The sequence below is a fragment of the Salvelinus namaycush genome, chromosome 24 (genome assembly GCF_016432855.1).
Source record: "Salvelinus namaycush isolate Seneca chromosome 24, SaNama_1.0, whole genome shotgun sequence".
Classification (NCBI taxonomy): domain Eukaryota; kingdom Metazoa; phylum Chordata; class Actinopteri; order Salmoniformes; family Salmonidae; genus Salvelinus; species Salvelinus namaycush.
This window is the reverse complement of record NC_052330.1, coordinates 19,751,186-19,765,491: the sequence shown is the minus strand read 5'-3', so window position 1 is coordinate 19,765,491 and position 14,306 is coordinate 19,751,186. Positions and strand designations below refer to the sequence as shown.

The following is a 14,306-nucleotide window of genomic DNA, read 5'->3' as shown; positions in this document are numbered from 1 at the left end:
TACTTTGTGCATGACACAAGTAATTTTTCCAACAATTGTTTACAGACAGATTATTTCACATATAATTCACTGTATCACAATTCCAGTGGGTCAGACGTTTACATACACTAAGTTGACTGTGCCTTTAAACTTATGTTTATGTCATGGCTTTAGAAGCTTCTGATAGGCTAATTGCCATCATTTGAGTCAATTGGAGGTGTACCTGTGTATGTATTTCAAGGCCTACCTTCAAACGCAGTGCCTCTTTGCTTGACATCATGGGAAAATCAAAAGAAATCAGCCAAGACCTCAGAAAAAAATTTGTAGACCTCCACAAATCTGGTTCATCCTTGGGAGCAATTTCCAAATGCCTGTAGGTACCACGTTCATCTGTACAAACAATAGTACGCAAGTGTAAACACCATGGGACCATGCAGCCGTCATACCACTCAGGAAGGAGACGCGTTCTGTCTCCTAGAGATGAACGTACTTTGGTGCGAGAAATGCAAATCAATCCCAGAACAACAGCAAAGGACCTTGTGAAGATGCTGGAGGAAACAAGTACAAAGTATCTATGTCCACATTAAAACAAGTCCTATATCGACATAACCTGAAAGGCCGCTCAGCAAGGAAGAGGCCTCTGCTCCAAAACCGCCATAAAAAAGCCAGACTACGGATTGCAACTGCACATGGGGACAAAGATCATACTTTTTGGAGAAATGTCCTCTGGTCTGATGAAACAAAAATAGAACTGTTTGGCCATAATGACCATTGTTATGTTCAGAAGAAAAAGGGGGACGCTTGCAAGCCGAAGATCACCATCCCAACCGTGAAGCACGGGGGTGGCAGCATCATGTTGTGGGGGTGCTTTGCTGCAGGAGGGACTGGTGCACTTCACAAAATAGATGGCATTATGAGGAAAGAAAATTATGTGGATATATTGAAGCAACATCTCAAGACATCAGTCAGGAAGTTAAAGCTTGGTCGCAAATGGTTCTTCCAAATGGACAATGACCCCAAGCATAGTTCCAAAGTTGTGGAAAATGGCTTAAGAACAACAATGTCAAGGTATTGGAGTGGCCATCACAAAGCCCTGACCTCAATCCTAGAGAAAATGTGGGCAGAAATTAAAAAGCGTCTTCGAGCAAGGAGGCCTACAAACCTGACTCAGTTACACCAGCTCTGTCAGGAGAAATGGGCCAAAATTCACCCAAATTATTGTGGGAAGCTTTTGGAAGGCTACCTGAAACATTTGACCCAATTTAAAGGCAATGCTACCAAATACTAATTGAGTGTATGTAAACTTCTGACCCACTGGGAATGTGATGAAAGAAATAAAAGCTGAAATAAATAATTCTCTCTACTATTATTCTGACGTTCACATTTTTAAAATAAAGTGGTGATCCTAACTGACCTAAGACAGGGAATTTTTACTAGGATTAAATGTCAGGAATTGTGAAAAACTGAGTTTAAATGTATTTGGCTAAGGTGTATGTAAACTTCCGACTTCAACTGTATATGGATTTCACATGACTGGGAATATAGATATAAAAAAGGTAGAACTGGGACATTTTCAGCCTCCAGGAATTGTGCACAGATCGTTGCAACATGGGCCGTGCATTATCATGCTGAAACATGAGGTGATGGCGGTGGATGGATGGCACGACAATGGGCCTCAGGATCTCGTCACGGTATCTCTCGGTATCTCGTCATGGTGCATTCAAATTGCCATCGATGAAATGCAATTGTGTTCGTTGTCTGTAGCTTATACCTGCCCATACCATAACCCCACCGCCACCATGGGGCACTCTGTTCACATCAGCAAACTGCTCGCCCACACGACACCATACACCCTGTCTGCCATCTGCCCGTTACAGTTGAAACCGGGATTCATCCGTAAAGAGCACACTTCTCCAGCGTGCCAGTGGCCATCAAAGCTGAGCATTTGCCCATTGGTTACGACCCTGGTGAGGACGACAGCACGCAGATGAGCTTCCATGAAACGGTTTCTGACAGTTTGTGCAGAAATTCTTCGGTTGTGCAAACCCACAGTTTTATCAGCTGTCCAGGTGGCTGGTCTCAGACGATCCTGCAGGTGAAGAAGCTGGATGTGGAGGTCCTGGGCTGGCGTGGTTACATAATGTGTTCGGTTGTGAGGCCAGTTGGACATACTACCAAATGTTTAAAAAAATGACATTGGAGGTGGTTTAAGGTAGAGAAATTAACATTCAATTATCTGGCAACAGCGCTGGTGGACATTCCTGCAGTCAGCATGCCAATTGCACACTCCCTCAAAACTTGAGACATCTGTGGCATAGTGTTGTGTGACAAAACCGCACATTTTAGAGTGGCCTTTTATTGTCCCCAGCAGAAAGTGCACCTGTGTAATGATCATGCTGTTTAATCAACTTCTTGATATGCCACACCTGTCAAGTGGATGGATTATCTTGGCAAATTATATATGCTCACTAACAGAGATGCAAAAACATTTGTGCACAACATTTTAGAGAAATACGCTTTTTTGTGCGTGTGGAACATTTCTGGAATCTTTTATTTCAGCTCATGAAACATTGGACCAACACTTGACATGTTCCGTTTATATTTCAGTTCATTGTACATGCAGATTATATTATTTGGTAGCACTTACCCTGACTACTGACCTGGCTGTGACAAGGCTACAGTCCCATTACCCCGACTACTGACCTGGCTGTGACAAGGCTACAGTCCCATTACCCCGACTACTGACCTGGCTGTGACAAGGCTACAGTCCCATTACCCCGACTACTGACCTGGCTGTGACATGGCTACAGTCCCATTACCCCGACTACTGACCTGGCTGTGACAAGGCTACAGTCCCATTACCCCGACTACTGACCTGGCTGTGACAAGGCTACAGTCCCATTACCCCGACTACTGACCTGGCTGTGACAAGGCTACAGTCCCATTACCCCGACTACTGACCTGGCTGTGACATGGCTACAGTCCCATTACCCCGACTACTGACCTGGCTGTGACAAGGCTACAGTCCCATTACCCTGACTACTGACCTGGCCGTGACAAGGCTACAGTCCCATTACCCCGACTACTGACCTGGCTGTGACATGGCTACAGTCCCATTACCCCGACTACTGACCTGGCTGTGACAAGGCTACAGTCCCATTACCCCGACTACTGACCTGGCTGTGACAAGGCTACAGTCCCATTACCCCGACTACTGACCTGGCTGTGACAAGGCTACAGTCCCATTACCCCGACTACTGACCTGGCTGTGACAAGGCTACAGTCCCATTACCCCGACTACTGACCTGGCTGTGACAAGGCTACAGTCCCATTACAACGAATACTGACCTGGCTGTGACAAGGCTACAGTCCCATTACCCCGACTACTGACCTGGCTGTGACAAGGCTACAGTCCCATTACCCCGACTACTGACCTGGCTGTGACAAGGCTACAGTCCCATTACCCCGACTACTGACCTGGCTGTGACAAGGCTACAGTCCCATTACCCCGACTACTGACCTGGCTGTGACAAGGCTACAGTCCCATTACCCCGACTACTGACCTGGCTGTGACAAGGCTACAGTCCCATTACCCCGACTACTGACCTGGCTGTGACAAGGCTACAGTCCCATTACCCCGACTACTGACCTGGCTGTGACAAGGCTACAGTCCCATTACCCCGACTACTGACCTGGCTGCGACAAGGCTACAGTCCCATTACCCTAAAACATACGAATGAGCTTGTTAACAAATTAAGATTTAAAGTGGGCTTTTTTTTACAGAAACAAATCTTGTCTCTCTCCAGTCAGCAGGAAGAATATTGTGCAGTCAACCATTCTACCTTTTCTTGATAACAGTGATACTATTTATCAAAGTGCAGCTGCCTCTACTCTTAAACCCCTGGATGCTGTTTTTCATTGAGCCTTTCGTTTTATCACAGGATAGAGTTTTATTACTCATCACTGTATTCTTTACCAAAAGGTTGTCTTGTCCCCTTTGAAGTCACGTAGATCGCATCATTACGCTATTTTTGTTTACAAAGCCCTGCTCCACAAGTTTCCGACTTACCTAACTTCGATATTAAGATTTATAATTACAAGTTATCAAACAGGGTTGGTTAACTCTGGAGACTCCTTTGGTTTAGAGAGTGGACAGAGGAATGTTATAATTTAATTTAATTTATTTTTATTTAACTTTTATTTAACCAGGAAGGGCTCATTGAGATTTAAAATCTCTTTTTCAAGAGCGTCCTGGCCAAGATAGGCAGCACCAAGTCATTACAAAAATTACAGACAGACAACATGAAAAACTACAAGTAATCTAGTAAAAGCCATTGAATTCACAAGAGTATAACAAAATCAAAAACAGCAAATTAAAAACATTGACAGGTCAGGGAATCAGCCTCAAAATCCTTCATCAGTGATTTAAAAACACCAATCGGGACAAGTTCTTTCAGTTTAAAAGTATTTTGTAAGGTGTTCCAAGACGATGGCGCAGAGTACATAAAAGCCCTTTTACCAAATTCAGTTCGGACATTTGGAACAGTTAGCAGGTTAAAGTCCAGCGAACGAAGAGAGTATCCACCACATTTCTGAACAATAAAAATGCCCAAATAAAAAGGTAGTAAACCCAAAATGGCTTTGTAAATAAAAGTATACCAGTGACTGAGCCTACGAGTGACTAGAGAAGGCCAGCCAACCCTGGTATACAAAGTGCAGTGGTGCGTAAGGGTTTTGCAGTTTAAAATAAATCTCAAAGTGCCATGGTAAAGAGTGTCAATTGATCTCAAACACTGAGCGGAAGCATTCATATATAAAATATCCCCATAGTCTAGTAAAGGCATAAATGTAGCTGATACTAGCCTCCTTCTGGCTTCAAAAGAAAAACAGGCCTTATTCCTAAAATAAAATCCCAATTTCAGCTTCAGTTGTTTTGTAAGTTGTTGAATATGCAATTTAAAAGAGAGGCCGTCATCAATTAGAATTCCAAGATATTTATATGAGGTTACAACCTCAATCTCCTTGCCCTGACAGGTAGTAATAGGTGAAAGGTTCATAGGTCTATTTCTTACATTAGAAAACACCATTAGTTTAGTTTTGTCAGTATTGAGGATAAGCTTCAATTGACACAAGGTATGTTGAACAGTATAAAAAGCAGTTTGCAAGTTCTGGAAAGCTTTTGTAAGAGACGAGGCACAACAGTAAATAACAGTATCATCAGCATAAAAATTAAGTTGTGCATTTTGGAAATTTTTGTCTAAATCATTTATATAAATAGTGAATAAGAGAGGACCAAGTACAGAGCCTTGGAGCACACCATTAAGGACAGACAATTTAACAGACATAAGCCCATCAAATTGAGTGCACTGAGTTCTATCAGACAGATAGTTAGCAAACCATGCAACTGCATGCTCCAAAAGACCTACACTCAACAATCTCTGCCTTAGTATAGCATGATCAACTGTATCAAAAGCCTTAGAGAGATCAATAAAAAGTGAGACAGTGCTGTTTTTTGTCAAGGGCTTCAGTGATATCATTTAAAACCTTCATGGCTGTTGTAATTGTGCTATGCTTCTTCCTGAAGCCCAATTGGTACATTGATAAAATAGAGTTAGTAAATAAAAACTCTTTTAGCTGTTCACTTACAAAGGTTTCAAGTGTTTCAAGTGTCACCAGGGGTGACAGCTTTGAGATTGGCCTATAATTATTTAAAAGAGTTGGATCTCCCCCTTTTAAAAGTGGAAGGACAAATGCTGATTTCCAGATCTTTGGAATTTCATTACATTCCAGGGTTAGATTGAACAGATATGTAAGTGGTTCAGCTATGAAATCAGCTGCCAGATTTAAAAAGCAGGGATCCAAAAGATCAGGACCTGCAGGCTTTCTTTGTTCTAAGGATTTCAGGGCTTTATGTACCACCTGCACTGAGAATGGCAAAAAGCTAAAAGTTTGACCAGCTCTCACTGGTTCATCCACACAGGGTTGTACAGAGACAGAGGACACTGGTTCATCCACACAGGGTTGTACAGAGACAGAGGACACTGAATCAAACAGCCTACCAGATGATACAAAGTGCTCATTGAAACAATTCAGCATTTCAGTTTTGTCATATATAGCAACAGAGTCCTTCAAAACACATGACGGTAATTCATTAACATTACTGTTATCAGACATAGACTTAATAGCATTCCAAAACTTTCTAGGGTCATTCAGGTTATCAGTGGTAACAGACATAAAATATTCAGACTTGGCCTTCCTGAGAAGAAAATAACACTTGTTTCGTAACTGCCTAAAAATAAGCCAATCAGCATCAGAACAAGATTTCCTTGCTTTAGCCCAGGCTAGATTACGGTCGTGAATAATACAAGACAGCTCAGAAGAAAACCATGGATTATCCCGCCCTTTAACCCTGAACCTGCGGAATGGGGCATGTTTGTTTACTATTTGGAAAAAACCATCATGAAAAAATATCCAGGCAGTTTCCACATCAGGGATAAGCTCAATCTTGCTCCAGTCAAAATAAAACAAATCATGAAAGAAAGAAAGCCTGCTCATTAAAACACTTCAAATTTCTCTTACGAATAAAGCGTGGGTTTGTCTTAGGAACCTTAGTATTTCTAACAGCAACAACAGCACAATGGTCACTTAAATCATTACAAAAAACACCAACCGCAGAATATTTATGTAGAACATTTGTCGATATCAAATCAGGGTAGATTTATCTGGGCATTTAAGATTTGGGCGAGTGGGTGAGTTAATCAACTGGGTAAGATTCATAGAATTACAAAACATTTTTAAATCATCAGACACCAGCTTTAACCAACACCAGTTGAGATCACCAATCAAGATCATTTCACTGTAAAGAAGTTTAGACATAAGGTGCGTCAAAGAAGAAAATGCATCACCGAGAGCAGAGGGGGGTCTATAACAGCCAATCACAGTTATAGAGAGGCCCTTTGAAACCTCAATATTCAAAGCAAGAAATTCCAACTGTTTACAAATAGTTACAGACTTTGCCACACTTACATGGAATTTAGATTTGACATATATAGCCACATCCCCACCTTTCTTAACCCGATCAGTGCGATAACCATTGTAACCACTTATACAAATATCCTTATCAAAAACAGACTTGCTGAGCCAGGTTTCAGAAAACACAATTACATCAGCATCAGTGGATTTAGCCCAAATCCTAACCCCATCAATTTTTGACAACAGGCTGCGTACATTTAAATTAAAAATACCTAAACCAGATGTAGATTTAAAATCAGAGGGGGTTTGGAGACATTGCATATCAGGGCCAGGGTTAGGCTGCACGTTACCTGATATCAACAACAGAAGAATAACTAGGCACCTCTGTTTAATAACCTTGCACGGCTTCTCTTTTTTAAGAGACCTACTGCAAGCGAATTCTACAAGTGAGTTTCCAGACAATACAAAACAGTCATTTAAAACCATTAGACTTTGGTAGTGCCACAAATTCGTACTGTTCACATCATGCCACAAATGCATCAGTACTTGGACAAGTGGACCGAGGAAAAAAGAGCGAGTTCCTGCAGACAAAATGTCTAATGGACGGGAGAGCACATTGTCAGATGTACTCACCCTGCGACAATGAAGAATGAGTTTGTTTTAGTTGATTGTGTTTAGTGTTTTGTACATATTTATGTTTGTCTGTGCAATTTGTGTCGTGCTGTATTTTACTTGTTTTATAGTGTATACAATTTTTTTGTTCTATGAAATTGTATATGCAGGGCTCCCTTAAAAAAGAGACACTGATCTCGATGGTGACTCCCTGCTAAAAAAGGTAATATATATAATTGAATCCTAATTTCCTCTTTCTTCAAGTGCTGGATTTTCACCCACAGCGCCCAATCCACCATTCATTTTATTCCAACAGTCCGATGTCCACAGATGAACCAATCGTTCCCAGTATAATGCCATTTTGCTATATACTTTTGCAATACATCCCTCCAAAATTTCTACCAATATTGCCCTAAAAATAAATACTTTACCCAAGAGTATAATGATATTTCCCATTGACTGATGGTGGTTTTTCAGATCCCTTAACAATACAGTTTGCAGGTCCATCTGAACCCCGATATTATGACTTAACAACCATTCCTGGAACTAACTCCAAAATCGAGCCACCGATGGACAGTACCAGAGAAAAAACAAAATTCCTTGTGACAGGCAGCTCAATGCTGACTGTTCAATGCGCCATATATTAAGCATTCTTTTTGTAGCAAGTATTTTATATAGCTTAAATTGAAGCAAACAGATTGATGTATCAATTGTTGTTTTATATGTCAGTTCATAGACCTGATGCCAAGGTATTGGTACATCAAAAACCTGTTCTAACAATTCAATGGCCATAATAACTAGGTATGTTGGTTGTGTGTTGGTTGTGGGTTAGTTGTGTGTTGGTTGTGTGTTTGTTGTGAGTTGGTTGTGTGTTGGTTGAATGTAGGATGTGTGTTGATTGTGGGTTGGTTGAGTGTTGGCTGTGGGTTGGTTGTGGTTGGGTTGTGGTTGAGTTGTGTGTTGGTTGTGGTTTGGTTGTGTGTTGGTTGTGTGGTGGTTGTGCTTTGGTTGTGTGTTGGTTGTGGAATGACAGACCTTGAGCAAGCTTAGCAGCTCTCTCTTCTGTTCGTCCAATCGGACGTTGGCATGTCTCCAGCACTCCTGCATGTCCATCAGCTCCGTCTGCAGGGCTGACTCCTCCCTGGCGTCAGCTGACAGGAGCAGGCTCCGCCCCGCCTCCACCGCCAGGATGTAGCCACCCTGCTGCCTCTGGAGCACACGCTCCCTCAACTAGGGGGAGAAGGTTTGGGTTTACTGTCAGTCTTTATTGTGGGAAATATATAATGAAATTATATGGAATTTATATTTATTGTCCAGTCTATGTGTTATTACACTGACTACATTGTTAAACCTCAGCAATGCAAAAACATTGTGTGAACACTGAAATGCTTATAACTTTTATTGAAGCTTTATGCCAGTTACAGGTCACAATATACCACATAGAGGAGAAGTATGTCTATTCCACCCACCTGTATCTGGTCCAACATGGTCCTGGCCTCCTGTAAGGCCACCGCCTCTCCTTGTTGATGCACTTCCGGGTCGCGAGACACTTCCTGTAGCCATCGCCGCAGCTTCTCCGCCATCTCCCTGTAGCGCTGCCATTGGCGGACCAGGCTGTCAATTATCCCTCTCCTTTGCTGGGCCCGCCTCACAACACCCTGCCATTGGTTACCCAGCAGAGCCAGTTTCAGGCTGAAGTCATCCCTGCAGGAAAGAGAGAGAGATTTACCCCAAATAAACCATTATGTGTGTGTGTGTGTTTGTGTGTGTGTTCCTTACCTGTCGTCCACCTGTCCCTGGTCCAGCAGGCGATGGCCGTCACTGATGATGGAGTAGAGAATCTGCTGCCTGCTGAACATTTCTGTCTGGAACAACTATACAGAAACATTTACAGAGATCAACATACAGGTACAGAGAAACAGCTTACAAGCCCATACCCCCCTGCACCTAACCTCTCTCCTGACCCCCCCCACCCCACTCCTCTCACCTCCCTCCCTCCTCCTATCCTCACCTCGTGGTCTCTCTGCTGCTCCAGCAGGCTGTGGTAGTTCCCAGAGGTCTCAGCGGCCAGCTTTTGTTCCGTATGGGACAGGAAGTCCATCCAGTCCTCACACTTCTGCAGGAAGCTCTGCTGCTGCAGCAACACCGCCTGCAGCTTACTGAGGAGGGAGACACGAGATAGCACAGAGTCACACAACAGATTGTAACACCTTTATCCATCCTCTGGAACAATAACAACATAATGAACATGCAACATGGAGTTCTTGTTTTTCAACCTACATCATATCGTTTGTAATTTAGGGTAACACACAATGAGATAGGAATGGCTTGATAAGTGCAATGCATGTGTAACTATTGTTCTGTATGTGATGACGTTAATGAAGCTACCTGAATCTCTCAGTCAGGTGTGCGGAGTGGGAGGTCCAGGCTCTGTTGAGGCTCTGGAGGCGTTTGATCTCTCTGTCGTTCAGGGGCAGTCTGTAGGCCAGCTCATTCACACGCTCTAGATCAGGAGAATGGCTGCTCAACTTACACATCTGGCTCTGGAGAGGGAGGAAGGGATTTGAGAGATGTTCTGAATTTACAATAGAGGCAATATAGAAGCAATTGAAGCAATAGTGTTATCAAGGATTCAACAGAGGTTCAGCTCAGTTGTCAGACATGTTTACCATGAGTTTTTCCATGCGCTCCTGTATGACAGTGAGTTCCGGTGTTCCGACTGGGTCGGACTCCCTCAGAACCTCTTCAGCCTCCTCAGCCTGACAGGTCAGAGAGTCCAACTGCTCTTTAAAACGCTCACAGTCGTCAGCTCCACACTAGAGAGGGAGAAATAGAGGGGGTACAAAAGTATGAATGTACTGTATATATTGTACATGAAGGGTGTTTGGACATGTGTACGTGTGTACACTGCTCTACTGTGTGCTTGTGACGCTGTAGCACAGATGATCCACCTGCAGTACTTCCTGCTGCCTGTGCAGGGCGTGCTCCAGCGTTGCTAGGCGATGTGTGAGTGACAGGCAGTCTGATTGGAGGGCTGCCATGGAGGAGGCGTCAACCTGAGTCTTCAGCTGTTCCCCCAGCTGCTGCAGCTGTAGTAGAGACTGTTGTACTGTTGCCTGGGCACCCAGCAACTCCTACACAACAACAACAACAACGCAGCTATGAGGATTGGAATTGGAGGACAAAATACTGTGAACTTGGTTCTGTAAGAGTAAGGTCAGAGGGCAAAAATGAATAGCATCACTAAACAATAGAGGGCTTTTCTCCTCTGATAGACAAGTTACTATTACTGTCCTCCATGCTTGGCAACTGAAACCCATTTCTACATCTTCACTGTGGAGTTTCTATAATTTAAACACTGAAAATAAACCGTTTTGGCTCTACTGTACTGTTTATCACCAGCCCTGCCAGCCTCCCTCACCCTGTTAGGCCTGTGCGGCACTTTGGCCTAACAGTCTGAAAGGTCTTTTGTCATGGTGCGCTGGGTCTGTATTCAGACACACTGGGTGTAATTTGGCCACCTACCGAAGGGCTAGGGGCTTCGGTACTTCTCTGAAACACGCTGACAGGCAGTTTCTATGCTTATTCACATGAGAGCAAGGCTGCATTCTTCACTAAAAGCTAGGCTTTCAAAACTGTAATGTATATCTAAGGAAAACTGCTGTGTGGCAGATCGTCTCTAATTTTTGTCTTGCCGATTCACCCTCTGAATGACCCAAATACAAAATCCATGTTTCAATTGTCTCAACGCTTAAACATCCTTCTTTAACCTGCCTCCTTCCGTTCATCTACACTGATTGAAGTGGATTTAACAAGTGACAGAAATAAGGGATCATAACTTTCACCTGGATTCAACTGGTCAGTCTGTCATAGAAATAAAAGGCATTCCTAATGCTTTGTACACTCAGTGTATGTCATTTAGGTGCATTCATTGCTTACGCTGCAGTCTCTAATCCATGCGTTGCTTTCCTCTTCCGTGACGTCTCTGTCGGTGGCACTCTTGAGCAGCCTTTCGGCCCTCTCCTCCTGTTTGTGTACAGCAGAGACACTCTGGTCATACAGCTCTGTGTAGCGCTGCCACAGACCCAGCAGAGCCTTGCTGCTCCTCAGCTGTTCTGAGATCTGCTCCAGCAGACCGTTCCACCTGAGACAGAGGAAGATAATAAGTTAGGATCTGAACTGGGAGCAGTTATGACACCGAACCGAAAATGGTGTTGCACTTGCATCAAGTGTCACAGACTGTTCTAAGATAAGCCAACCGTGTATACTGAGTGATAACATTCCAGACTCCTAGCTCACAGTGGGCCCCAGGAAGATTAGCTGTTGCAACTTGTACAGCTAATGGGGATCCAAATCCCCATTACCCTGCAGCCCTTCTTCAATGCCCACCTGATGTTGACGTCCCGGAGGGCTCCGTCCAGTGTGTCTGCCACAGACGGGTGGCACTCTGCCAGCAGCTGATGTGTGACAGAGCCAAACTTCCTCAGACTGCTCTCCTGCTTGTCTAACTCCTCCTGCAGGTTCTGAACAGGTACATAGCGCCGGGTCAATGACAAAGATAAAATACAGAGAATCTGTTCACTCTCTACAAACAAGTTATCAGGCTAAATGTTGTAATGCTATAACATGACAATTCAACAATCTCAATTTAACTTCAATCTTGAGCTCTTGCCTTCATATGACAATCTTGCCTTCATTCTGCATAGGAATTTTTCTTCGATTTTTTTATTCAAAATGTTTCCCATGTTATTCCAACCTCAGGGTGTGCTGAGGTTGTATTTTTGTTGTGTTTTGTTGTATTTTAAATGTGTTTTGATTGTATTTTATTTGTGTTTTGGTTGTATTTTAGTTGTGTTTCGGTTGTCTCACCTCCAGGCTTTCCACCTGTTGCTGTACAGCCTCCAGGGAGCCTGTGAGCAGGTGTAGCCGGGACACGGAGTACCTCCCCTCCATCAGGTAACCGTTGATCTCCTCAGCAGCACGGCGGTACAGAGTCCACTGCTCCAGCACTGACCGCAGACTCACCTTCATCTGACCAATCTGGAGGGCCGGAGAGAGAGGACATTATGTTCGACATTTAGTTTTTTTACTATTGTCAGGGATTCTCTGAAAGCCATGGGGGTTAAATTGGGATTATAATATAGTGAAGCCAGTTCAGACAGGAAACCTGAGTGTTTACATCAGCTGATAGCAACTATGCGCTGGTGTTTCTTTGCTGCCATGCTGATGATGTAATTCGCTATGCGTTGTCTGTTTTCTGCTAGCCCACCACCACGCCAGCCTCAACCTGTTTGGCTCTGCTCTTTTCCCAATAGGGCGGATTGGTAAAGCTACACCGTGCAGTGAGCTACCCCGAAGCTGCAGAGTCTACCGCCAAGACCTAAAGTATTGTAATTGACTTTCTAATAAATGGTTAAACAAATACTTGGTGTTTTCTGTCTGAATTGAGGTTAGATTTGGATATGGTACTCTAGGCGGTGAAACTGTTCCTAAAATGTAAACAAAATCTGTCAGATTAATTGTGTGAGTGTTATGGTATCAGTCTGGAGAATTGTCTATAAACCCACCATATTGTCCAGGTTGGCCCAGGACTGGTTCAACCCTTTAAGGGTCTCCATAACAACAGAGCAGGCCTGCCCCCTCTTTTCCTGGATGAGTCCGCTCCCTCTCTCTTCAGCTTTCTCTAAATCCTTCTCTTTCTCCTTCACTAACTCTTCCAACTCCTGAGCAAGAGAAAGAGGGAATAGAAAGATAAACAACATAAGAAAACAAATATTATAGATGAATTAGAACTGATCTGAGGTTAGAAAACTTACTGTGAAGAGAATATTTGCTTGTAGGTTTAATGGGAAATTGTGAATGGTGGTAATGCTGTATCTATGTCCCTACCTGACAGTCTTTGAGTGCATTCTGCACCGATGCTACGTCATCTATCCTGTGTCTCTTCTTCAGTTTGTCTTCTTGCAGGGTCAACCAGGTCTTCAGGGCCTGAACACCATTCTCATGCTCCATCCAGCCCTCCAACAGGCCTTCCAACAGTTGGATCTGGGGTACACACACAGCAACATGTCACAACAAGAACGACAACTGCCATCAATGTCTGAAAGTCAAAGCATGAACTTGGGAGATCAGTGCGTAGATCGTTGACTTGTCTTTCACCTAAATCTTGTTGTTCTGGCTATCAAAAAGTGGGGCTATCAAACAGTTACTGATGACTTCTATCCAAAAGGTGTGGGGGGGGCTTTCAGAAACATCATTCCTCCAGGCCAATGGGGGGGGGGGGGGGGGTAGCTACCTTCTCAATGATGAGGCCTTGCAGTATCTGCCAGCGGCGGTTCATGGCTCCCAGGCGCTCGGCGAAGTCGGTCTTGTCGCTGCGCTTCCCCTCCACATCCTGACTACTGATCTGGAGCACTGACTGGTTGACGAAGTCAACCGTCAGCTGTTTACATGTCAGGTCAATACTGAACCCCTGGAGAGACATACAGGGGAATAGGCGAGAGAGAGATAGAGATGGGAGGGAGATAGAGGAGGGTGGGGGAGAGAGAGATGGGAGGGAGAGAGAGAGAGAGAAAGAAAGATGGGAGAGAGAGATAAGAGGGAGCGAGAGAGAGATGGAAGGGAGAGAGAGTGGGTAGATGTGGGAAAGTATAGAGACAGGATACATTGAGTAATGGGAGAGAGGGACAGCAGAGAGAGAAAAAGGATGGACGATAATAAAGTAGAGAGACAGAGACAGAGAC

At 43.9% G+C, this 14,306-nt stretch overlaps 1 pseudogene; it reads right to left on the bottom strand.

Moving 5' to 3' along the window:
- LOC120019323 overlaps positions 1-14,306 on the bottom strand; it is a 76,347-nt pseudogene that overhangs the window by 38,463 nt on the left and 23,578 nt on the right.